Below are 27,846 nucleotides of genomic sequence, written 5' to 3'. Positions count from 1 at the left end.
AAAACTCCATGGTTTGGTTTATTTTTCTTGTTTTATTTGTAAAACTTTGAATCAATTAAAATCCATATTTTTTTAAAAGGAGAACTCCATAGTTACTCTTAAGAGATTTGGAAAAGTCTAGGAATGGACTGAAGGAAGACAACTTTGCCTAGGAGACCCACACAAACTTTTAAACTGTTTATGTGCCCTGCTTTAGTCGTCCCCATCATCCACCTGGACAATGGGGAGCCTTTCAGAAAAAGCAGGATCCTTTCCTAGAAATCGATTTAGTCTCTGTATCCATGAAACTCAATGGTGAAATAGATAAAGGGATAGCCTTGCAGTTAGGAGAGGACATGAGGTGAGACCAGGAAGGTATATCTCACTAAGCTCCCTCATCCTTAGTTTCTTCATCAGTAAAATAGGAGTAATAATGGCACATAACTCACAGAGCTATTCCAAGGATGAAATTAGATTATAAATATAAATATATGTGTATGAGTAGGTATATACATATTAATATTAGCTATTACATATATATGTGTGTGTGTGTGTATGTGTATGTGTGTGTGTGTGTATACTCCTCATACATTTCCATCTTTGCCTAGATGTTAACTGGAAAGGTAGGGAAAGACCAAAATAGATCAGTGGTAACCACCCCCATTGCTTTTGATAATGACAAATGAATTTGTATACTCAATATATAATATGGTACACTAGATCAAATCACCTACCAGCATGGGGAGGGAGGGAGGGAGGCAAGTTCGATTTTATAACTTTAGGAAAATTTTTGGAGAAATTTGTTATTATATATAAGTGGTAAAAATAAATAAAAATAAAACAGTACAGTGAAAAGAGTGATGAATATCAGAGGATGGGTTCAAATCTCAGCTCTGTTACTTACTACTCAGAACAACTAGGTAGCACAGTGTATAGGCATCAGAAAGACCTGAGTTCAAATGTGACTTCACTTACTAGCTGTATGACCCTAGGCAAGTCAAGTAACCCTCCTTGCCTCAGTTTCCTTATCTCTAACCTGAGCTGGAGAAATGGCAAGCCATTCCAGTATCTTTGGCAAAAAAAAACAAAAAACCCTCAAATGGGGTCACAGTCAGACATGATTGAAATGACTGAAAAACAGCATTTACTATCTATGTGACATGTCTCTTCACTGCTCTGTGCCTCAGTTTCCCTATCTGTAAAATAAAAGCATTCAAAGTCTAGTGAGGTCTCTTTCACCTCCAGATCTATGTAATGAGTTCCCATTTTGACCCCTCTGTTAATTATCTCCAGTTTATCCTGTAGATACCTTGTTCATATATGAATGCTTGCATGTTGTCCTCCCCCCCCCTTTTTAAATCCTTAGTGCTTAGCAGAGTACATGGCATAGAGAAAGCACTTAAATATTTATCCGTTGACTGATTAACTGTAGGGCATTGAGAACCAGTGAAGACATGGTCATTCATCTTATCCCAATCTGCAAAAGTAGCAATAAGTTCCCAAGTGAAAAAAACTCCAGGGATCCCTAGAAACTTGGAATAATATAATCCTTGACTTTAGCTATTTGTATATCCGTCAGTCATAATTGTTAGCTCGTAGATCTATAGACAGAAGAAATCCTGGAAATCATCTAATCCAACTCCTTCATATTAAAAAAAAAATCTTTTTTAAGCCCTTACCTTCTGCCTTAGAATCAATACTAAGATTTGGTTCCAAGGCAGAAGAGCAATTAGAACTAGACAATGAGGGTTAAGAGACCTGCCCAGGGTCATAGAGCAAGGTTCTGAGGTCAGGTTTGAACCCACGACCTTCCATCTCTATGTCTCACTCTTTAACCCCTAAGCCACCCAGCTGACCCCCACGATCAATTTCCTCATTTTAGAAAGGAGTAAGTAACACTCATGTAGGTTACATGACATCTCCAGAGTCACATATTAAATGTCACAAAAGGGGTTAGAACTCAGGGTCTCTGACTCTAAAGCAAACACTCTTCCCACTCTTCCATATTGCTCCCTACAGTTGATCAGACCTGTCAGTCTGGTGCAGGTGATGGTAAAGAAAGAGAAGTACTGAAAAAAATAATAGCCATCTCATTCCCAAAGGAAGGCTCTCATGGGCATTTAACTAACTAATATTTAGAAAACTCTTGGCTTTGTTGGTTCAAGATGGGACTTTTATACTCCAATGTCTTATTGAGTTCAAGTGGGTCCCATTTTAAGACAATGTAATCTAATCCACCTAAATTAATTCTAGGTTACTATTTATATTACGAAAAATGGTTTTCCTTTACTAAAGAATTCACTGAGGCATCCCTTCTAACAAGGTTCCCCTTCTACGTTTTAAATCATGTCTAAGCAGCAAAAATACAACTGATAAACTTTTTCCCCCCAGAAACAAATCTATTACATAACAAGACACAGACCTGCAGTGCGAAGGGGTGGATGGGAGAGGAAGGAAAAAGGTCTTAATTAACTTCTTAGGGAACTATTTAGCATCTTAATTAATGGCAGACCAGAGTTGTTCATATTGTGAGTAGAAGGACTATGGTGACATGTTTTGTTCTAAAACCAGATACATGTGCTTAGCAATTGGAAATCATGACAACATGGCCAGTACATAAATCTTGGCTGCCATTCTAATACAGAGGAACATAGTAGCCTTTATAAGAAGACAAAGATTCATGAAGCAAAAATGTCCAAAGGTCTGAAGTTTCACTGTTGATAGATTTGCAAATGTCACTGTAACATTTAGAATCAGATCCCCAATCCGGTTAATGTCTAGCAGTGTCCTCAACAAGTGGTGAGCACTCCACAAAATGTTGATCTAAATATATTCTTCAAGGACATCATCAGATAAATGTCTGATCAAAAGAGATGAACTGATCACATGGCAAGAGTTATGGATAATTGATTTGAGAGACAATCACTAGAAACTTTATTTAATATTTGGGTCCCAATCATTTAGCTGCTCTGAAGGTCAGTTTCCACATTTGTAAAATAAGGGAATTATTCCAGATGATATTCTAGATATGTTCCAGTTCCAAACACTCTGAATCCATCCTAAGCTCCTTTGATAAGGCCATCAAAATGTCTAAACTAATCTTGGGTTCCAATAAAGGGCTATGAAACTTCCTTCAAAAATGTATGGAAAATATTTTTACCTCTCAAGAAAGAGAGGCAAGAATTATTGTAACTGGACTAGACACTGAGCTAAGTACTTTAAAACTATCATTTAGTTTGATCCAGACAACAATCTTGCAAGGTAGGTATTATTATTTCCCTATTGTCCCTGTTATTCCCATAACCTCTTTCCTCAAACAGAGGTTGTTAATCAGGTTGTTGTCCAGAGTCATGCAATAATTGTCTGAGGCTTGATTTAAACTCAATTCTTGGGGCAGCTAGGCAGCACAGTGGATAGAGTACCAGGTCTAGAGTCAGGAGGACCTGGGTTCAAACCTGGATTCAGATACTTCCTAACTCTGTGACCCTGGACAAATCCTTTAACCTTTATTATCTAGCTCTTGTCACTCTTCTACTTCAAAATTGATACTAAGACAGAAGATAAGGGTTTAAAAACAAAACAAAACTAGCCCTCCTAGTTCCAGATTCAGTGCTCTCTGCATCATGCTACCTAGCTACCCAGATGGGGACCCTTACCCCAAATATTGAGTAGATTCCCCCTGGGAAGAGGTGGACAAGAGTCACACGAGATAAGACAAAAGAAATGAAATTTGATCTGTATCTCTGGAAGAAATTTCTAGTCTGATAATACTATTTTTTTCAACAAAGGAAATTTATTTTTAAAGAAATTTTTAAAAATTATTTAATTAGTCAATTTAGAATGTTTTCCCTTCATTATAAGAATCATATTCTTTACCTCCCTTCCCCTCACCCCTTCCAACATGCAATTCCACTGGGTATTAAATGTGTTCTTGATCAAAACCTATTTCCATATTATTAGCATTTGTACTAGGATGATCATTTAGAGTCTACATCCCCAATCATATCCCCATCGACCCATGTAATCAAGCAGTTGTATTTCTTCTGTGTTTCTACTCCTACAGTTTTTCCTCTGAATGTGGATAGTGTTCTTTCTCATAAATCCCTCTGAATTGTTCTGGATCATTGCATTGCTACTAATGGAGAAGTCCATTACATTAGATTATCATACCACAATGTATCAGCCTCTGTATATAATGTTCTCCTGGTTCTGCTCCTTTCACTCTGCATCTGATATTATTGATTGATTTAGGTATTTAAGTCAGATTTTCAGAATGTATTCGGAGGAAGTTTCATAGCTCTTTAATGGAACCCAAGATTGGTTAAGACATATATAGATAGTGAGCTATTTAAAAAAGCTTAAGATGTAGTCATAATATTTAGAACTGGAAAATATCTAAGAGATCTTCTGGAATATTTTCCTTATTTTACAAATGAGAAAACTGTCAGTACTTCTAAATGATCTGGATCCAAATATCCTACCTCCAAATCCAGTCCTCTTTCCACTATGCCACTTGTTCAATAATTCATGTGGGGAAATGCCATGATTCTATGTTCCTTATTTTCACAGATAAGGAAACTGAGACCCAGAAACTAATTTTGTGGATCAGTGAAAAGTACAGGGGATTCGGGTTCATTTGAACTACTACTGTATTTCATTAAGAAACTGCTTACTTATGACACATTCACAAGAAGGAAATATTTCCTTCCTGGGGTGGGGAATACTTTTTTTTTCCTGTTAAAATATACACAAGATAGACTATATGAGCAAACAATTTGCAGAGATGCTCATGCCTTTTGAAAATCAAAGCAGAACAGACACTCCCCAATCAATGTATGAAGAAGAAAGCATGGAACAGTGAAAAGAATACTAGTTCTGAAATTAAGGAACTTTGATTCTAGTGCCAGTACAAGCTGTGTTTTCTCAGACAAGTTTTCCCAAGTCTCATTTTTGTCATCTATAAAATAAGAGTTGGACTAGTATATAGGGTAGGCTTATAAAGAAGAAAGAGGCATCATAGATCAAATCTGTGAATTACTTTATATTTTTTCCTCTCAACAATTCCTGTGAGGTAAATACCACAAATATTAATATCTCCATTTTACATTTGAGGAAACTAATGATTTCTGAGATCTTTAAAATGCTTTGATCCCAAATCTGCTCAGTTGTCTGGTTGATGGCTTCTTGGGGGTTTGTTACCTGACATCTCATCATCTGCCCTTATATTCTTCTGATCTATTCCATCATCCCTGACCATATAACCAGAGCAAGTGATAAATAATTGAATAGATTGAATGACCAATTGATATCCATTCAGTATCAAGAGAATTAAAGGAAAAACTCCAGAAATTTATCTAAAGTCCCATGCTCATGGGGAATTGGTTTAAGTTCATGGAAAGGAGTTGTGGGTTAAGAAGATAAGGATGAATTTCAATCAGTGCCACTGAGGAGAATAGTTACATTGATGATGCAAGAACCTCCCTCCAATCAGCTATTAAGGTGATCTACTTAGAGCTCAATTCTGACTATGTCATACTATTATCTCCAGGATCAACTATAAAATCCTTTGTTTGGCTTCATAATTTCTAGGTCACCAGGTCATGTAAATACCAAGATGGAGGACTAAACATTTTCTCCGATCTTCAAAACCTCATTGTCTAAAAGAGGAATTCCATGGAAGAGATAAAGCAAGTCCAGCTACTCTAAGACATTAAGAGCTCCATCAAGGTTTAAAAAAACTTGATAAAATAACAGCAGAGAAGGCTAATTGCTAACTACCAATTTATTAGTTCCATATCCCTTCCCTCACAGCCAGGGCAGGGCAGGGCTGCAGACCTGTCAACTTACAATAGATTTCAGCTCTATTCTTTCCTCTTTCTCTTTGAGCCAAGGAAAGCCAAAAGGAAGAAATCTCTTTTGGTGAGGACAGTAGCATGGCATAGTGAGCATCCAAGTGAATGATGGATGAGAGAATATAGGGACTGGTTTCCAGAAGTTCAGTTAGTAGATTACAGTAAAAGTTTGAATGAGAGACAATTTGGACCTAACTAATTTGCTGGTAACATGAATGAAAAGGATGAAGTGGATGCAAATGATATTGGAGAAGGAGAAAATTAGTAGAACCTGGAGAAAATAATAAGAATCAAATAATGAATTTGGGGGAAAGAAAGGTAAATAATAACTTAAAGAATCATAGGTCTAGAGCGGGAAGTCACTTGAGAAATCTTCTTGTGTAATCTCTTTTTAAAGAGGAATAAACTGAGGGTCAGAAAGATTAAATGAATCATTTAAGAGATCCCAGAAGAAAGGGTAACCCAGTACCTAGGAGAAACATTCATAGAGTTTCATGGCTTTAAATCTTATTTGCCTCTAGGCTAACAACTCCCAAATAGTTGTGTTTTTTTTCCACAAGCAAATAAAAAGTATGTGTCCCACCAGATGAAAATTTGTCCTCTTTTTAAATTGTGAAAAAGTTGAAGGAACAATTATTTTGCTTTCTAGGATATGAAGGATCAAGTATCCTCATGACAATGGTCAGGCAGGGGGCATGAAGGTGGGGGAGATATAAAAAGAGAACAAAGAAGACAAAGACTCTAAGGAAGGAAAGAAGAATCCAAAGGCATGAGCAATGGCTAAGCATCTATCATAAAAAGGGTGCTAGGCTCAAAGTAAGAAAAAACTAATATCAATTCACACTTAACCCCTGTCTGCATCAGTTTCCTCATTTATAAAACCAAAATAGTAATAACACGTCTATCACAGGATTGTTATGAGTATCAAGTAAGATAATATAGGAAATAGGTTTTGAGTGATAATTCAGTGGAATTTCTTGTCAGTCCTGGGACAGGGGAGGGAAGAGGGGAGGGAGAGAACATAAATCATATAACCATGAAAAATATTTTTTAAAAAATATACTTACTGGTATGAAAAAAAGATAACATATAAAGTAGTTTACAATTCTTAAAGTTTTATATATATATATATTTATTAAATGTTAGTTAATATTTTGTTAGGACTTAGAAGTTGGAAGGTAGGAGAATGAAGAACCAACAGAAAAAGGAAGAATGATCCCTGAAGGTTCAAAGTAATAAAAGAAAAATCCTGGGAAAGTTCTTCTGAGAAAAAGCTCACTTTAATGTAAGAGCGTCAGTCACAAAGTCGGGGTCTCTAGATACACCCACCAGAGTCTAAGACCCTGAGCTTTTCAGCTGATAGCTATTGATGTTTTATGGGAGAGCTAGATTATACAAATGCACTTTAGAGGTGGTCAGCCAACTGTATCTTTCTTCTCCTCAAAGTCAGGCATTCATCTACCTTCTCCTGGAAGTAGGGAATCTTGCCCTTTCTGTTAGGTAGATAACGTAGCCTCCTGTCCTATATATGGTGGTATAAAGATGGCCAAGGTTGCTCTGGGTTTTTTTTTCCAAAGTTAAAAGAGATATCCTGAATCTACTGCCTGGACATATTCCAGATTGGCATGCACCAACTCCCCTTAGCAATGATATCTGGCAAGATACCACAGGGAATTTTTTATTATTTTACTCACACTATGATTATTTGATTACTGATCTATGATTCTCACACACAATTACTGAATCAACTAATAGCAGATTATTACTTTCTATTAAATCTATAGTTACAGCTTATCACTTAGATGCTGAGTATCTAATAGAATTACATGCAGAGGATGTAAAAATTAGAAGGAAGCATAAAACAATGAATATAAGCTGATTGAAGTTGCTTAAGTTATCCTTTTCAAAAGACATATAATATATAATATGTTAATTCAAAAGATGGTGAACTTGGATTTTTGTAAGAAATAGATTTTCATGACCCCTAGAAGGATAAAGAACACTCATGGAGCCCCTCAATAATGTGGGCATCTGCTATTGGCATCAGGAAGAAGAAACATGTCTAGGTTCGATTTTTCAATTCAAAAAAACATTTATTAAGCATATATTCTAGGCACTATGTGAAGCACTAAGGATACAAATAAGAAAAAGAAAGTCATCTCACACCCTATACCAAGATATATTTAAAATGGGTAAATGACAACTATAAAGAGGGAAATTATAAGTAAATTAGGTGAATGTAGAACAGTATACTTGTCATATCTATGGGAAAGGAAGGAATTTAAGACCAAGTAAGTGATAGAGAACATTACAAAATGTAAAATGAATGATTTTGATTTATTAAATTAAAAAGGGCATGTACAAACAAAACCAATGCAACCAAAATTAGAAGAGAAGCAACAAACTGGGAAAATTTTATAACAAAAACCTCTGAAAAAGGTCTAATTTCTCAAATTTATAAGGAACTAAATCAAATGTACAAGAAATCAATCCATTCCCCAATTGATAAATGGTCAAGGAATATGAATAGGCAGTTTTCAGATGAAGAAATAAAAACTATCAATAATCACATGAAAAGGTGTTCTAAATCCCTCCTAACTAGAGAAATGCATATTGAAACAATGCTGAGGTAACACCTTACACCTACCAGATTGGCCAATATGTCAGTAAAGGAAAATAATAAATGTTGGCAGGGATGTAGCAAAATTGGGACACTAATGCCTTGCTGGTGGAGTTGTGAATTGATCCAACCATTCTGGACGGCAATTTGGAATTATGGCCAAAGGACTTTAAAAGAATTAATGCCCTTTGATCCAGCAATACCAACTAGTACATTTGTACCCCAAAGAAATTTTAAAAATTGCTTGTACAAAAATATTCATAGCTGCACTCTTTGTGGTGACAAAAAAAAATTGGAAAATGAGGGGATGTCCTTCAATTGGGTAATGGGTGAACAATTTGTAGTATATGATGGTGATAGAATACTATTGTGCTATAAATAATGATGAACTGCTTTATTTCTCTATGAACTGGAAGACCCTCAATGAATTGATGCAGAGTGAAACAAACAGAACCAAGAGAACATTGTACATAGAAAGTGAAACAATGTGGAACTATCCAATGTAATGGATTTTACTACCAGTAGCAACATAATGATCCAGGACAATCTCGAAGGACTTGTGAGAAAGAATGCTATCCATATCTAGAGAAAGAACTATGGGAGTAGAAACACAGAAGAAAAACATATGACTTATCACTTGGGTACATGATTTGGAGTTCTTCTGTTAAAAGATTGCTCTATTGCCAAAATGAATAATATAAAAACAAGTATCAAATGATAATATTTGTATAACTCAGTGGAATTGCTTGTCGGCTCAGGGAGAGGGGAAGGAAAAATGGAGGGAAATAAAATGAATCATGGAAACATGGAAAAATATTAAAAAAAAAGAAAAACCATTATCCCCTGCCCTTGAATTGCTTACAATCTAATTGGGAGGAAACGACACACAAAAGGATTCTAAAAAATGGGGAATGGGGAGATTTCAACAGGATGTACCTGACATAGGGGCAAGATCTTCTGTGAAGTAGAATCCATACAAAGTTAGAGATAAAAAATGTAGGATTACTTGAAAAGTTTTGAGCCTTCTGTAAAGGAAAGCTTTGGGAGGATTTTGTTACTCCATCAGCCCTCCAATCAGAGGGAGGAATCAACTAAGGGAGTTGACAATATGTTGAGTACCAAAAACTGAGTCAACCTGGATGGTGGTAAAATTTCAGATGATCATCTTATTTCAGGAGAGGTCTGATGTTCTATGGAGTAGAACCAAGCAAGCTGCTGCTATTGGAAAAAGGAGAGTAAGTGATTGATAGCTCTCTGCTAGGAGGTATGAAGCTAGTCCAGTACTGATTGACCTGACATACAGAAGTGAGAGGTAGATGATGTTCTTCACGGTCATAGTTTGGAGATATCAATAAAACTTGTCAAATCTAAGCACCATTAGCCACTGCTGGTGATCCACGTGGGAGTAAATGACACTGCTAGAATAATCCTAGAGCTACTGAGATTAAAAGGGAAGAATTTAGGTTAGTAGTGTTTTCCTCACTGTTGTCAATAGAAGATTAAAAAGGAATTGGAAACCGGGATGAGTAACTGTAAGTGATCATTTCATTACATTCAGAGAGTTCAAGTCATGTGGTCCAAATGAATTCCCAAGGTGCAGAGGCTAGATTGGTAAATTGTTGTCAGTGATCTTTGAGAAATCATAGTTCATGGGAAAGACACTCCTGGACTGAAGAAATGAAAAATTATCCTAATTTTCGAAAAAATGAGTATTTTAAGTTATTGGGGTAATGAAGTTAATGTTTTCTTTACATTAAATTCTAGAATGAATTGTACAAAACTACTGAATATCAGAGTAGGAGAAAATTGAAACAACATTTAGTCTATTCTGCATGTAAGCAAGAATTACTTCTATTACATACTCGATAAGTCTTTGAAAAGATTTTTCAAAGACTCAGTCTTTGAAAAGAGACTTCTAATGAGAAAGCATTCACTACTTGCTAAGATACCATATTCAATTTTTCATTAATTCTAATTGTTAAATTGTTTCTTCTTTTATACCTCCCTGAAACTTCTACCCTTGAAGGAAAGGAGATATGGGAATAAAGACTGAACCTGTGGTTTTATTGCTATTGGTAACTCTTAGTAAATCTCTGCCAAAACATGTTTCCACCTTAAATGTATTTATTACAAAAAAGCAAGGGACTTGCCAAGTAGAAGAAGAGGCATATATTTAAAAATGAAGGTGATGGAAAGATGAAACCATTAATACATTATATCCATTTTTTTAAATTTAGCAGTGCAGCATGGGATGGGAGGTGACATGAAAACAATTCATGTGAAAAATACTTTGGAGTTCTTTTGGGTTCAATATGTGTTAAGATTGTATTATGGCAATCCTCTCAAAAAAAATAAGACTATGACAGTCTGTCTAACTTCACCAAACTGAAGGAGGTGATAGTTAAATCTAGGAATATGCTGGAGCTAACTCAGACTATCTCAGGAGAGCAGAATGTTAAATTTTCACAGGGAGCATTTATACCTTGAAAATCAGCAAATGCTACAGATCAAGGCATGATTTTTCTAGTTTTGTTTTGTTGGTTGTTGCAAATTTAGGAAAATGATGGGGAAAATGTTAATAATACAGATTAAACTTCAAAGTATGTTGTGGGGTATATCTTCCCCCAGAGAGCCTGTAATTAAACATTTATCAATATACCAGTGGCTCCACCATATAGCTGCAGTACTGGATCAAAGCTCTGTGCATCAAAATTTAGCAATGATGTTGGCAAGGTTAAAAATAGGACAAAAGACAAGATAAGATGATGAGCAGGTGTGAAACCATGCCATTAGAAAATCAGTGGGTGTTTTTTTTTAAATCTAGAGACATTTATCCTGAGGAAAAGGAGACAGAGTAAGCTATTGACCATTTCTTAAAATGATGAAAAATTTGGTATGTGAAAGGAGGGCACAGATTTCTTCTAACTGTCCCCTAGAAGAAGAACCAAGATCAATGAGTGGAAGCTATAGGGAAGAACATTTTGACTCAATATATAGAAGAATTTTCTAATAATTAGGGCTGTAAAAATGAAATAGGTCATATAGGATGATAGTGTGACATAAAAGGTTCTCAGGCAAGGGCTGAATGTCCATTATGGGGGATCTTGTACAGAGAATTCATGCTTCAGTTGGGGTTGTACTAGAACCTCTCTGCAGTCTTTTCCAACTCTGACCGCACTATTCCTTTGAGCTAAAGAATTCTTATTGGTACGTCATCCTAGTATAAAATCTACCTCCTGATTTTTGTTCTGCCATCTGGTGGTAATGTTTAAACCTTGGCCCTAATTAAATCTATTTTGAATATAAATATATTAAATAAATATAATAAACACTACAATACCAACAAAATAAAATAATATATGTGATATGTAACTCATAAAATTTAAAGAATTTAAAAACATTAAATAAAAAGTATAAATATAAATAAATAAGTATAAATATAAACATTTTTTTACATAATATATGACTACTGGCTCTAACTTTTCTAGGATGGGGAATTGTAGTTGTAGGAACTCCTTTCCCCAAAGACTTTAATCTATCTCTTATTTAATAGATAATCCTAGAATGTGGCCTGCAACACATAGCGTTGCTGTGACTTTTCCCAGATTGTACATTTAGTAAGTGACAAAGACAGGATTTGAACCTAGATCTTCTTGACTTTAAGCTCAGAACTTAATTGACAAGAAAAGGCTACTTCTTATATATATGCATAATTCATAATATGCTACAGCTAGACAATATTTCTTTTGGTTAGCAACACACAAAAACAAATGCTATTCCCATGCATTTATATATTTTTGCTACAAAACAGCAATACTGCTTTTTTTTAGTATAAAACAACCCTGAAGGGTTATATTTTGAGGTGACAAAATATGATTCAAGAGTTGTGTTTTTTTTTAGTTCACATACAATATGAGTAAAAAGCATGCTAATGGTCATTTCAAACTCCAACTGTTCCCAAGTTCTTCCTTCCGGTGCTTCCCTGGTAATGATACACAATCTCCTCAGTCCTGAAAAGATTATATAGAAACCATCCTTTTATAAACATGAATATTATCAAGAAATTATGCCAAAATAGAACTATCAGTTTTGTTGCATCTTAGTAACCATATTGACTGTAATAATGAGAGGAAAAAAAAGAGGAGGGACTGTAATTCTACCTCAGTCAAATCCCTGACACTTTAATCTCTGGGGTTACCAGGTCAGAAAGAAGCCATCCGTGAAATTACAACCCTTCAAGGTAAATGCCATATTCCCCAAACAAAGCTCTCCTCTGTGGGTTGCATATTCTTTCTGTGAGTAGTAGGACTGCTAAGAGCTGGCGTGATCCTTCCACATGAAAGGCTAAGTGGTTTCTGCTGGTTATGGATTTATAATTCCACCTATCAATTCCTCTTCTTCCTCTCCTTCTCTGGCTTGCGGAGGATATCACCTTACAGGTACCAGAACAACAGAAGGCTCAAAACACAAAATGAAATTAGAAATTAACAAAAGGATTCCCATCATGGTGAAGAGTCTTCAAATAAATCATGATGGAGAGAGACAGACAGACAGACAGACAGAGACAGAGACAGAGAGACAGAGACAGAGAGAGACAGAGAGAGAGAGAGAGAGACAGACAGAAAGAGAGAGAGAGAGAGAGAGAGAGAGAGAGAGAGAGAGAGAGAGAGAGAGAGAGAGAGAGAGAGAGAGAGACAGGAAGAGAGAGAGAGAGAAGATACCTTAAAAATGATCTAGACCTACAACCTCATTCTGTAGATTAAATAAGGTTGTTATGGAGTCATTTCAGTTGGATCCCTTTCTTTGTGACCCCCTTTTGGGGGTTTTCTTAGAGTGGTTGCTAGATAAAAGAAACTGGGAGCCAAGGTATGAAATAATTTGCTTGAAGTCTCGGAGTAAATCAGTGGTACCAGAGGGCTAAAACCAGGATCTTTTGAGACTGGATTACAAATTCACAACTTGTTCTCCTGTACCCTTTCAGTTCACAATTTGACTACAGAGATAATCTTCCTTCCTTTCTGAGGCCAAGAGCCATATAGCTTTTATCCAGCATAAGAAACAGCACTGACAAATAGAGTTGTTGTGACTCTAGGCAAAGGGTTCCGAGAGTCGGGTGTTTCACCTGGTCATCTGGTCATAGATTCAATGAAGCATGAGAAAATAAAATATATGTTTAAGCCTGACTGTATAATTTCCATCTCATTTTTCCCTTGGCAGGCTTTTTTATCTACTGCTTCTTTCTAGGTTGGCTGCATTACATTCTTTGCTTTTCACTCTCGGATTCCATAAATCACCTCACCAGTGATTTACTATTAAAAGCCTTGACTAAGCCAATATAGGAGATGGATGCCTAGGAGCTGAAGAAACATTCAAACACACATGACAACGTACACATTGTAGAGAAAACCAAGATTCTCCATTGACACAGTATGTAGTAAATAATACAGGAAATTTTATTTCACATTTTTCCCCAGAGTAAGTCTTAAACTCTATTTAAGCAGCCTGTGAAATGGGAACAAGTCAGTTGTGACAAACCCCAGCGAGGAAGTCACTGATAATGGGGAGCCGGGGACTGGGGGGCTTGTGAAGGGGGGTAAGATTGGGGGGTGAGCATGGCCATCCAGGTCTGTAGGGTATTGAATCTAGAGGCCTGGATTCCATTCATGGCTGGCCTGCAAACAATATTTTGTGAATCAGCTTTCTCTCCTGTCACTTAGCATTTCCGTTTTCCCACTTATCTCATGGGAATTTTAATGAGAAAATGTTACATGGTCAGTATTTTGAGCCCCTGAAGTAAGAGACGCAGTCAATATGGAGTACTCTTAATCATCTGTACCACAATAGAATGCCATTTGCCATTGAAAGCGAAGGGAAATGTAGGTAAATAAACTGTAATTGAGGTGTCCATGTTGGCAATTGTCCAGAACACTGGGATAACTACCATGTTTCCTTTTACAATGAAAGGCCATGGGATCCTTATTTATCACAAACGAGTTTCCATTTCATGCCAAAAAAAAAAAAAAACCAAGAGAGAGATTTTTTTTTGATGCTGGCTTTATAGCAACTTGGTACCTGCCCGCCCCTGATTTAATCACATTTATGATAACCGCTCCTTTTGTTTTGTGTAGAGTTGCTAACATTTGAGTGCTGAAGTGAGTTAGCAATAAAGGTTGCTTTTGTAACAAGCTAGATATTCCCATGAATGGAGATCATAGTCATTCATCTAAAATGAGAGGGAAAAAGAAAGAATGATGAATGAATGAGTATTTTGTCCTATTTCCCAGAAATCGCTTCTCTAATGAGGCCCTGAATAATTGCTCACCAGTATAACACTATTCCTACCAAGCTAAGGAAACATACAACACTTAGAAATGGAATTAATGACAATTTTATAATATGTTTTTCTTGACTAAATAATTCTCAGATACATAAAATTTTCAGATACATCCAGTTTGCTGTTGGCAATGGGAAATTTCCATGGAAGTTTCAAATGGAAAGAAAGACCAACAGAGAGTTGTGGTGACACATGCTATAATATCTGCTACTTGGAAAGCCTCTGAGGCTGGTGGGTCATTTGCGTTTGAATTTCTGAGCTGTGGTAGGACTAAAGCTTTCATATGACCACCTATCAGGTTCTTGAAGATGGTTCTCCCATGTGAAGTCTTGTTAAGTCTTCTCTTCTCCAATCCACATAGTCCCCAGCTCTCTCAAATTAGTAATCATATAACATGATCTGGAGGCCCTTTGTCCTCTTATTGCCATCATGTCAATGCCATCCAACCAAGGAATATGTCCTTCTGAAAAGATGGCACCCAGAACTGGTGATTTTTGAATGAGATAGAATATTAGAGAAAATCATCTCTCTACTTCTAAATAGAATTTCGATTAAGATTTCATTAATGTAGAGTTGATGGGGATATGATTGGGGATGTTGACTCTAAACGATCACCGTAGTGCAAATATCAATAATATGGAAATAGGTCTTGATCAATGACACATGTAAAACCCAGTGGAATTGAGCATTGGCTATGGGAGGGGGGGATTGGAGGAGGCAAGAGAAAGAACATAAATCATGTAACCATGGAAAATTTTTCTTAATTAATCAATTAAATAAAATTTAAAGAAAGATTTCATTAATTTAAACATGGAAAATTATTATAAAAAATTTTTAAAGATTTCATTAACCTTTCCTTTTCTAAATACTGAACCTCTCATTTGTCCCCTTTTTCTTCAATTTGTAATTTCTCTGAATCTATTAGATCCTTCCCTGCTACCTATAAAAATGCCCGTGTTTTCTTCTTTCTTAGAAAAAAAAAAGACAAAACTATTCAATTGACTTGGTCATTCCCTCAAATTATCATCCTAGATTTCTCCTCCCTTTTAGTCAAGGATGGGTAGTGTGAGAGCTCTCTTTGTCATGTCATCATCAAACCCTAGAAAAAGTTGTCCACACCTGTTATCTCTTTTTTCATTCCTCCCATTTATTTAATTAACTAATGAGGTTCATTGCTTAAATTTATGACTTATTCTTAGTCTTCATTTTTCTATTTAATGTTTATAGTGACAAATTTTAACAAAATGTAGCTGCTTAAATTCTCTATTTAAATATCCTTTCTGTTAGCAACAACTTAAGTTATTATGGCATAAAATGGCAAAAAAAAGGACATTAAAATGGGTACAGTCAGGTGGTTCAGTGGTTTGAGAGCCAGTCCTAGACATGGGAGGTCCTAGGTTCAAATCTGACCTCAGACACTTCCTAGCTATATGAACCTGAGTAAGTCAATTAATTTCCATCATCTAGCCCTTACTGCTCTTCTGCCTTGGAATCAATACACAGTATTGATTCTAAGACAGAAGGGAAGATCTTTTAAAAAGACACTAAAATGTCCTATATTTATAATTTTTATTCTATTTTTAAATTAACATTCATTTTTCCTCTCTTCCATTTCCCCTTCTTAATTGGAAAAAAAATAAAACTCTTATGATAGATACACACAGTCAAGCAAAAGAAAAGTCTCTCATTAACCTAGTCCAAAAAAAAAAATGTAAGACGCAGTGGATAGAAGACAATGTGTGAAATTAAGAAGACTCATCTTCCTGCTCTGAAATCTAGTCTCAGACATTTGCTAGCCTGGGCAAGTCACTTAACCTTGCCTGCCTCAGTTTCCTTGTCTGTAAAATGATCTAGAGAAGGAAATGGCAAACCACTCCATTATCTTTTCCAAGAGGTCCCAAAGAATTGGACATGACTTTAAAATAACTTAACAGTAACAATAAAATATTTCCAAATCTGAACCTTGAGTTTATAATTGCTTTATCAGGAGATGGTTAACATGCCTCATCATTGGTTCTCTGGTTGGTCAGCATTTATCAAAATTCTTAGGACTTTGAAAGTTGTTTTTTCTCCAAGGGTTGTTTTAAGTATAGAAATTGTTCCCCCGCTTCTGCTCATTTCACTCTACATAAGTTCCTAAAATGTCTTTCCAGGTTTTTTGAAGCTATCAGCTTTTCTCATTTCATGCTATAAATTTCTCTGCCTATTTTCCCATGTGCCCTGCAATATCTGTCATGGTCCTCTTTGCCATCTTTGCCAATGTGATGAGCATGAGGTAGAACCTCAAGGTTACTTTAATTTGAGTTTCTCTAGGTACTAGTCTAGCAGAGCATGTTTTCCTATGGTTGTTAAGAGCTTGGATTTAAAAACTGATTGTTCATATTCTTTGATTTCTTGGGAAATGACTCTCATTACAAATTTGAATCCACTCCTTTTATAACTTGCATATAAGATCTTTATCAGAAAAACTTGCTGCAATGATCTTGTCCAATTTAATTGTTTCTCTCCTAATTTTACATTCATTTATTTTTGTTTTTGCAAAAGCATCTATTATTTGATGTAATCAAAACTGTTCAATGGACATTTTGTGATCTTCTCTATGTATTATTTGGCCATGAATTCTTCTCCAATCATTTTCTTTTCTAGATGTTCTTTTAATCATCTCTTTATTGATACAATCTAGAATTTTTTTTACAGGAGTTGAAGTTGAGTTCATGGATCTTAATTTTGTAAACTTCATTCTCTTCTCTTTTCTGGAAATTGGAATAGCATTTGCCTTCCTTAAATCCTGCACTGCATCAGTTGCCCATGGTCTTTCAAAGGTCACTGAATAGCATCACATCCATCTTCAAATTCTTTTAGTACATGGGACTGTAGTTCATCTGGGTCAGATGACTGGAACTCATTAAGGGTAGCTAGGTGCTCTCTTATTTTCTCCCTATATATCTTAGGTATCAACTGCTCTGTTGGCATTTTGGGGGTGACAGAAGGGTGTCTACTCACCTTCAAGAGAAAATATTCTTTGGCAAAAAAAAAGGAGAAACAAAATAAGATTTGAGAAACTCTACTCCCTTTTAATTATTATCATTGTCCCACCTATCTCAAGAGTTGAACCTGTAGTGTCTTTGATCTCTTCCTCTTTCCCCAAATAGAATTATAGTGAAAAAAAAAGCAACAACAAAAACAAAAACAACAAAAATAAAGACTATTTTTTTGTTCTTAGCTGTCCTTACCAGTCTTAGTTTATGCAGAATCTTCTGGGTTTTAGCATGATTTTTTTTATTTTTTACAGGGTTATGCCTCTTCTCGAATATCTGCCTCTACTTCCATTTTCTATAGGAACAGAATAATCTTCAGGGAAGCGCTGTCCCTTTTCCTGTTCAGATGATATAAGATATTATAAGTAGGCACTTAAAGAAACTATCTGCACCCTTCTTTTTAACTCCATCTCTCCCTTTTGGAGATCTTTTTTGGGGGGATAAGGGAGTGAAATTTGTATAAGCTAGTCCTGCTGTCCCCAAGGAAAATAGAGAATAGAAAGATAAACAGAGAAAAAGAATGAGTGCTCCCTCCAAATACCAAGGCATTGTGGGAGGTGCTGATGAAAGCAGTGGGATGCCTGGGTCCCACAGGAAAAAGACAAATGGGGCCCACTGACCAAAAGCCAACTAAGAGTAGAAAATAGGGCCATGATTTATACTCACCCATAAAGATTTCTATGATTGTGTATCCAGTATACTCTGAGAATGTTCTTTCATCTCCTTTTCCAGGGTGTCTGTATTTGTGTCAAGGGTTATCTAAATATTAATCTTGTTCAAAAATCCTTTGGTGTTTCCCTAATGAAATAGTATTTCATGTTTAAAATTCAGTTTGTCCTTACCATGCCTTTCATCCTATAGGTTTCTGAAGGAAAGCAGAAGCACACAGAGGCACTTTGTTATGTATTCCTTTGCCAGGACCCGTCTTACATAAACAGAGTTCTTAGAGGTCATAGGTGGTTTGTTCAGGTTTTAAACAGCTACCTCCCACCAGCTTGATGACAGAAACTAATTCCCCAATTGTGTTTTTCATGGCTTCTCAGGCAATCTCCTAGAGTGCATGTATTTTTAATGTTAGCCTATTTCCAAGTTAGGGCTCTTCAGGAACACAAGCCTGACCATCAAGAAAACATGCAGATAAGCATTCCATGTTATGTTCGCTTACAGTTTTTCCATCACGTAAGGCAAAATCAGTGTAATCTAGTACTAAAAAGTACTAGTGTAAAAAATCAGTGTAATCTAGTACTAGTAATCTAGTACTAGAAAGTTGGGACTCAGAGGACCTGAGTTCAGATCCCAGATTTTGCCATCTCCATGACTTTGGGCAATTAATTTCAATTCTGGATTTCCTAGAGGCATGCCCACTTTGTGTAAAATTAGTTTTACTATCATTTCCCCTCAGGCTTGTTTCTCTTCCAGATTTTCCTGTTTTTGTGGAGGGGACCACCAAACTCTTATAGGTTCCTAAATTCACAGTACAAGTCTCAATTCTTCACACTCATGGACTCCAGCCATCATGTCATTTCTCCATCCACCATTCTCACATCCATCCCCTTCTCTTGACTCGCAACCATCACTTTCATTCAGGCTCTGATCCCCTCTTGGCAGAATTATTGAAATAGCCTCTTAATCAGTACCACACCCTCAAGTCTTTCTCACCTCCAATTCTTCATCCTCACAGCAGCAAGACTGATTTTCCCAGATCTTAAAATATGAGAGATCATAGATAGAGACCTTATAACTGATGTCCAACCCTTCCAAAGAAATTAAGTGAATTACAAGGAAATGAAGTGAATTACAAAGAAATTAAGTGAATTGTCCAAGGCCACATAGGGAATATGTGACAGAGAGATAGGCAAGGCTGAACCCCAGCCTGTGCTAAAGTGTACCACAGGTCTCAAGCTGAACATTTCTCTGCTCTACAAGCTTCAATGGCCCCTGCCTGTCTGAAGGATCAAATAAGAACTCCTTTCTTTGTCACTTCATGTCCTTTATAACCTGGCCTCAATCTCTCTTTTAATTCTTTTCATTGTTTTGCAGTCCAGCCAAACTAACCTTCTTGCTCTTCCTCTTCTTCATCATAAGTATAACTAAGAATTACAGTATACAGATATTTAAGGTTTACAAAGTACTTTATGTGTACATATGTATGTGTGCATAAAAATTCATTTTAACCTCATAATGGGTTAAATGAAATTATTCAAATTTTATAGATATGAGGCTTTCCATGAAAGATAGATTATAGATGGATAGAAATATAGATATATAGACAAAGATAGATAAATTGATAGGTAGATGAATAGATAGACAGAAATATAGATAGACAGACAGACAGATAGATAGATGGGTAGATAGAGAGATAGAGATAGATAGATAGATAGATAAATAGATAGATATAAATATAGATAGATTGATAGATGATAGATGGATAGAAATGTAGATAGATAGAAAAATAGATAGAAAGATGGATAGAAAGATGGATAGATAAGATAGACAAGCAGACAGATAGACAGACAGACAGACAGACAGATAGATAGATAGATAGATAGATAGATAGATAGATAGATAGATAGATAGATAGATAGATATGGATGGATGGACAGATCGACGGACCAATAGATAGATAGATAGATAGATAGATAGATAGATAGATAGATAGATAGATAGACAGACAGACAGACAGACAGATAGATAGATAGATAGATAGATAGATAGATAGATAGACAGATAGAAATATAGATAGATTGATAGATGGATAGAAATGTAGATAGATGGACAGAAAAATAGATAGAAAGATGGATAGATAGATAGATAGATAGATAGATAGATAGATAGATAGATAGATATGGATGGACAGATCGACGGACCGATAGATAGATAGATCGATAGATAGATAGACAGACAGACAGAGAGAGAGAGAGAGAGAGAGAGAGAGAGAGAGAGAGAGAGAGAGAGAGAGCTGAATAGACTGACAGGTAAATAAAGCACTTATTAAGTATTTTCTTGGTGCATTTAGTACTATGTTGAGTGCATGTGTGTATGTATTTGCCTGACTCTCTTATACTATAAAGTCCTCGAGAGATTTTTTTCTGTTTTGTCTTTCTTTCATTTTTTAAATGAATGAAATGAAAAAAATTTTCCTGTGCATCCTAAGCACTTATCACAGTGCCTGACATGTGGTAGGCATTTAATAAATACTTATTGATTAATTGACCTTGATGGGCCTTTGTTTCTCACCTTTAGCCTTTTCAGGTTGTTAAAAAATTTGCTTGATAGAGGAAAAGATTATTTTTAAATGCTTATTAATTTCATTTAAAGTTTTTAAAAGTTTCATACATTTAAAAAATTAGAGAGTCACAGCTCTAACTCGTACATTTACTGAGAACCGTAACAAATATGAAGCATAGAACATGACATTAAGAGAGAAGACATTCTAGCAAGAGAACTAAAACTACTACAAGTTAAAGTTCATAAAAAGTTCCCATGAGTTGACTTAGGCTACATGATGAGGAGGAAGAATGGGGAAAAGGGGGTAAGAGAGGTTTTTCAGGCTAGGAAATGAGCAAAGCCAAGGAGGAAAAAATATTATAGGCAATGAAGTAGAGTGAATTAGAGGACCTGGGTTCTACTCCCTCCTTTGGTACTTTCTTCTTCTGTGATGTTGGGAAAATCACTTAATCACCCAGAATCTCAGTTTCCTCATTTGTAAAATGAAGGAGCTGAACTAAATGGCCTCTAAATTCCTTTTCACCTCTAGCTATAAGATCCTAGGATTGTATTCTACATGTGACACATTTGAGGGACATTGAATATCCTGATCTTGGAGCAAAGGCTTTATGCTGAGGAAGAGTGGAGCAAAAGGATCGAAATATATAGACTGGGGCATTTTAAAAGGCAATTATGTAAATAAAGTGATTAAAAAATCCATAACCTTTGAATCAGACTCCATTACTGGGCTTTGTACCCCCAAGGAATCCATCAATAAGAAAAGAAAAGGCCTCCATATAGTCTAAATACTTACAAAACCATATTTTCTGCTAGTTTAGAATTGAATACAAAGTAAATGCCCATCAGCTGGGGGATGACTAAATAAACTGTGGCACACAAGTGTAATAGAATACTACAGGACTATAAGAAATGTTGTTTGATAAATACAGAGCAACATGGAAATATCTATATGAATTTCAGCAGAGTTAAATGAGCTGTCAAGAAAATACTCCAGTGATTTATAACAATGTAAAAGGAAACAACTTTGACACACCAAAAAATCAGAATAAATGAAGCAAAATTATGAAGATCAAGTGGGACAGGGGGACTCAAATGAAGAGATATGAGAAAACCCTTCCAATTTACTGCTTTGAGGAGGCTGGAAGGTTCATGGGTGTTATATATTGTACATATTTTTGGAATTGATCAATGTATTGATTGGATGTGATTTGTTTTTCCTCTCTAATTTACTCCTTATGATCCTCCCTCATGCCTCCTTAAATATTTCAGACACATTCCCCAGTTTTTCCCTCCTAAAACTATGTCAAAGGATGCAAAGGTTCTAGAAATTCCCCTAATTCAATCTCTCATCTCTCCAGTCACTAGACATTTCAATGAGTAAATTTCAATGAAAGCATAATACCTGGTACATAATAACTGCTTAATAATTTTTTTGATTGTTAATTGGTTGAGAATTATGATGTAATGCATACCATGATGGGTGTGGAATTAAGAAAGTTGGCTTGACATTGTGTTTCAGATACTAGTTAGCTGTATGTTTGTAAGCAAAAGGCTTATGCCTCAATTTCCCTAAGTATAAAATAATACTTGCACTACCCACCTCACAGTGTTCTTGAAAGTGCCTTTTGAAACTTAAAGAGCTTTATAAATTTAAGTCATATTCTTGCCATATTTATTCCTACTCCTGGAAGTTTTCCAGATATACAAATACTTCTTAAATTCAATTTAATTACCTGGAGAGTTCTGACTGCTAATTAATTACAACTTCAGAATTAGTGAATCCTTTTTCTTCTATTGGTTTTACTTGCTCAAGGTGGGTAAATTCCGCCCATGAATCCTCCATATCTTGAATTCAACAGACAATATTGGGACATTGATAGCCCCGGGTACTTATCGCAATTCTACTTGTTATTATGAGTTCCTTTCAGCACTTGAATGATTTCAAGAAGCACTTTACCTGCCTTTTTTTAAAAAGAAATACAACCAAATTGTAGTGTATCCTTCATCTATCCCTTCCTGTTTAGCTCCATGACCATATCCTTTATCTTCCAAGGTTCTTTTTTTTTAGCATCTATTAAACAGTGATCCTTTTTGTCTGAAGTAGAACGATTTATATAATTCAGGGACTGAAGTAATTTCTTTCTGAGAATTTTAATGTTTCCATCACTTCAATAAAGGATAGAAGTTTCAAGGTAATTCTGAGGAAGGCTATTTTCTCCCTTGCCAGTATCTTTTTTCAAAGAAACACAGGCTCAATTGATATATTTACTTTCAGCAAAGAAAAAAAAGAATGTCCTCATGAACTCTTTTTGTTTTGAAATTTGTATATGCATACATTTACATATATGTACACATATATATGTAGGTGTGTATATTTGTGCACATAACATGTATGTATTTTATGTGTGTATACATACTATGCACTGTGTATACATGTATGTGTGTATATATTTTTATATATGATATGTATATATACCCTGCATCAGAATCTGAGCTTCCATCCATTATAATAATCATGGAGATGGAGAAACTGTCCCAAGATTCTATCAGTCTCAAATCATTAAACTAGAGGAGTAGTGAGAGAGGAGTAGTGAAATCTCTGGGTTTATTCTCAAGGAATTTTTTAAAATTTCTTTTTTTTTTCAAATTACATGTAAAAACCTTTCCCAATATTTAAAAAAGAATTATGAGTCTTGAATTATCTCTCATCCCTTTCCTCCCACCCCCCACTCCCAATGAGCTGATAAGCAATCTCATATAGATTTTACATGGGCAATCATGTAAAATATTTTTCTGTATTAATCATTTTGTGGAAGGAGACATGAACAAAAAAAATTTTAAAAAGAACATGAAATGTGGTATACTCTGGTCTGGATTCACACTCCATCATCAGTTCTTTCTCTGAAAGCAGATAATCATTTTTTATCAAGATCCTTTGAGGTGGTTTGGGATCATTGTATTACTTAGAATAGCTACGTTATTTACAGTTATTCATTGGACAGTATTCCTCTCAAGGAATTTTGAAGGAAAATGCTTCATCTCCATGATCATCCTGACACGGGTCAGTTTCTGGTAGAAAGTTATTTATATGATGATGATATATATTATATAGAAATGATAATAATGGCAATGATGACAAGGAGCTTTTACATGGGTCTTTAAATTTTGCAAAGGGCTTTTCAAAAATTTCATTTTGCCTTCCTAACATGGGGAGGTTGGTGCTGTTAATATCCTGATTTTACAGCTAAGAAAACTGAGGCAGATAGAGATTAAATGACTTTTCCAGGTTCACACAAGGGAAGGTATCTGAAACCAAATCTGAAATAAGTATTCTTAAATGCAGGTATAGCCTTCTATCCACTGTGCCTTCTAGCTGCCTATTATCTAAGCATCTATTTATGTATGTGTACATATCTGTGTATATAATATATAATAATGTACATATAATATATGTTAATATATTATACATTTTTCTAGCTAAAGGTTAAATCCTTCTCTGGAACCATGGGTTGTTGCTGTTTTCTTAGTTTATAGCCACTGTTAATTTGAGCCTCTTGTTAGCTGACTGTAAGTGATAATTGCTTCTGAATTACTTCACTGTTCTTCACACTTAACCTGAAGGATTCAAGCAGCTTGTTAAGCTTTCCCAGACTAAGTGGTATCTACAGATTATTGGAACATCCAATTCCTGTGCCTTTCCTCCTTATTCTCTCTTTCTTTCCCAGTGTGACTGCTAAACTTCTACTTCTAGAAGGTGAACTTAAGGTAACCAGCAATGTCTTTCAGATATCTAAATCTTAATGGAGTTCTTTTGTTTTGCCCATTGGGGCTATTCCTGTAGAATTTTAAATCATAGAAATTAAAGAATGGTTTAACAGAATGAATCTGGTTTCTCTACAGGAAGAGACTGAGAGAAGAAGCATGTTCTAGAAAAAAGGACTAACTCTTAAATCAGAGAACCCGAGCTCTGATCCCCTCTGTTTTATGTATGACCAAGGGCAAATCACAGTTTCTCTTGGCCATAGTTCCTCTTCTATAGAATTGAAGGTTCCAGACAAGATGGTCTCTGAGTTCTCTTCCAAATCAACATCTGTAATAATGATCATCAGTGTCTAGAGTATCACAAAAAGCACATGAATAGTTCTTCAACTAAGTGAACAAACCCTCTCATACCTAATGGTTTTATGGTCTAATGAAACAAAGTGATTCTTTGGGATAATATTTTATAACAGATAATAAATACATGGAATCCAGTTATATAAGAAGTGGTATATTTGCAGATATAAAAATCTAAGAAAGAGTTTAGAAAAGTTAGAAGTAGTAAATTCATAGAGAGAAGTTAAAATATTTGGCTTACATGTAGGAGTGTGTTAGTAAATATTTAACAACCAGAACTTTGAGGAGAACTTATCATTTTCTCCATAACTTATTTAGGCAATCAAGAAATCAAGCCCTGATTTGTAGACTTTGCTCATTTCCAAGGTATAAATGAACATACTGACAATTTAACAATCAGCTCTTTGAAGTCATTTGAAATGGCTCTAGCATACCACTGTGTATATCTGTGTAATAGGGAACTGTCCTAGAGGAATGTGGGATGATATGACCCACCTAGGAACTTCTCAGGGCCAGTTAAACACAAACCCCTTGGCTTAAGGAAAACAAAGTTTATTTTTATAAAGGGAATAAGGGAAAATGGTAGGTAAGACCCTAACACTCTTAAAACTAACTCTACCCAACTTCTACATCTCTTGCTTAAGGAGAGTCTTCTTTCTCTTCTCTGGACCCTGCTTAAAGCTCCCTGTTCTACCTAAAAAACAAAACAAAACAAACTCATTCATTGACTCTACCCTGATCTGCCCACTAGTAATTAACAAAAAGAAAGGGAAAAGCTTGGGATTGGCTCCACTAAGTAACCCAAATTCCAGATGAAAATCTTTGCATTATCTTAGCCTAAGAGGATTTCTGGCAGATGGACCACTGGCAGATGTTCTCTGGACTCGTGGAAAATGGTTTCCTCCAAATAAATTCTCTACCAAAAAGTAAAAAAGTTCTCCACAAAATTCTAACTATCTTGGGAAAATTTCTCAGAGCAAAACCTGCTTCCAGTTTGGTGGATGTCCAGGCAGAGAGTCAAACCTCCTTCCATTTCAGTGGAAATCCCAGAAGTAAGTCAGTTATTGTCAGTTCAGCCTCCCACAATTCCTTTCTCCTTCCCAGAATCCTCTCCCAGGCCTTGTATCAAAATTCCCTTCTTTTAACTAATCCCTGAAACCAGTCTATCCCTAACTTATATTCCTACATCCCTTTCTTGGAGAGGTCAGCCTTGTGGAAGGGAAAAATACCTTGCAATCCTAAAGAATGTCTCTTTCAGTCAATGTCAAAGCTTTTCTACTCCTTTTCTGTCTCTTACAGATTGTTCCAGATGTGCTTACCACACCCATAAGAAGCTGTACCCTAATAGTCTGTTTAGGCTCTAATTTGAGATTTCTTTCTATTCCTAAAATTTCCTTTCCTTTCACTAAAATAGTATAACTGCATCCTTTATTCTCTTTGATTATCCTTGTGGTTCTGCTTTATTTTTCCCCCCACTGGTTATATCTGCTTTCCTAGAAGCTGCCTAACTTAGGATGGTATATAAATGGAGATTTTGAACCCTAGACTTCATTCCCCAGAAGTCCTTGGTATTTCCCAGAATTCCCTATAATCTCTCCTGCGTCTCCACATTGGCAAGATCATGTTATTGGTATTTAACTGGCAGTAGTGCCTCCCACGTCCTCTCTTCTTGCCTGATGTAGCATCAGCAGTGATGGTGGTAAGGCGGGGAAAATTTGAAAAATGGCTAACCAGCCATGAGCATGTGGTTTTTATTTAGTATCCTCTTTATTTCTTGATTTCTAATGATCCTTAATAAATCTCATAAAATATAATATTTTTATTATTAGAGATATGAATTTAATTTTTACAATGGGTAGACTCAATGATGAATTCTTTGACTATGGAAACCCATGAAACAAAGATAAATACAAAATTGTCTTCAGTACCATGGATTCCCTTTCTGCTTTTCTAGTTACCATGACAATGGCAAAAAAAAATCAATGGAGGATTCCAAGAAGCATATATATGTTAGATCATCTATAAATATTAACTTGGCTGTAGGTACTCTAAATATGAGATCTTAGCAACAGTGTTGGATCCCTCTCCTCTCAAAAAAAAAAACAAAAACAAGAGAGTTCATTACAGCATTTTTAAAAAAAAGCATGGAGGAGAACAAAAAGAAATTCAGCAAGGGATATAGATAAAAAAGACAATATTGTAACTAACATGTTAAATTTATTATGATTTTCCTAAAAAATCAAGTCATATATATTAGAGATTTGTATTTTTGGATACAATTCTTTTCTCTTCTGTGTTTATAGATACTTAATGTTCATTTCTATTGGTTTAATTTTGAAAAAAAATAAGGAAAATAAATGTGAGTTCTTTGTCCAGTAACCAAAAAATAGAAAAATTTCTAGAGAAATTAAATCATAATTATCTTGACCTTCTTAATATAAATTAATCTAGAAAATAAGAAGTTGTAGCTAAATGGAAGCATATTCCACAGGTTCTCCTTGGAAAAAAACAAATAAAGGGGTTGGTAGAGTTGGTTTTATCCATTGTCAAAAGGTAACAAGTAAGATCATTTCATGGGATATTGGACATACAGAATTGTGGAATTCATGATAAACATTTGTTTTTAAAAAGCATCATAGTAATAATCGAAGCTTAAGGTTCATACATCTGTTGTAGAGG

The sequence above is a fragment of the Monodelphis domestica genome, chromosome 2 (assembly GCF_027887165.1).
Source record: "Monodelphis domestica isolate mMonDom1 chromosome 2, mMonDom1.pri, whole genome shotgun sequence".
NCBI classification, from domain to species: domain Eukaryota; kingdom Metazoa; phylum Chordata; class Mammalia; order Didelphimorphia; family Didelphidae; genus Monodelphis; species Monodelphis domestica.
This window is presented reverse-complemented; position numbering follows the sequence as displayed.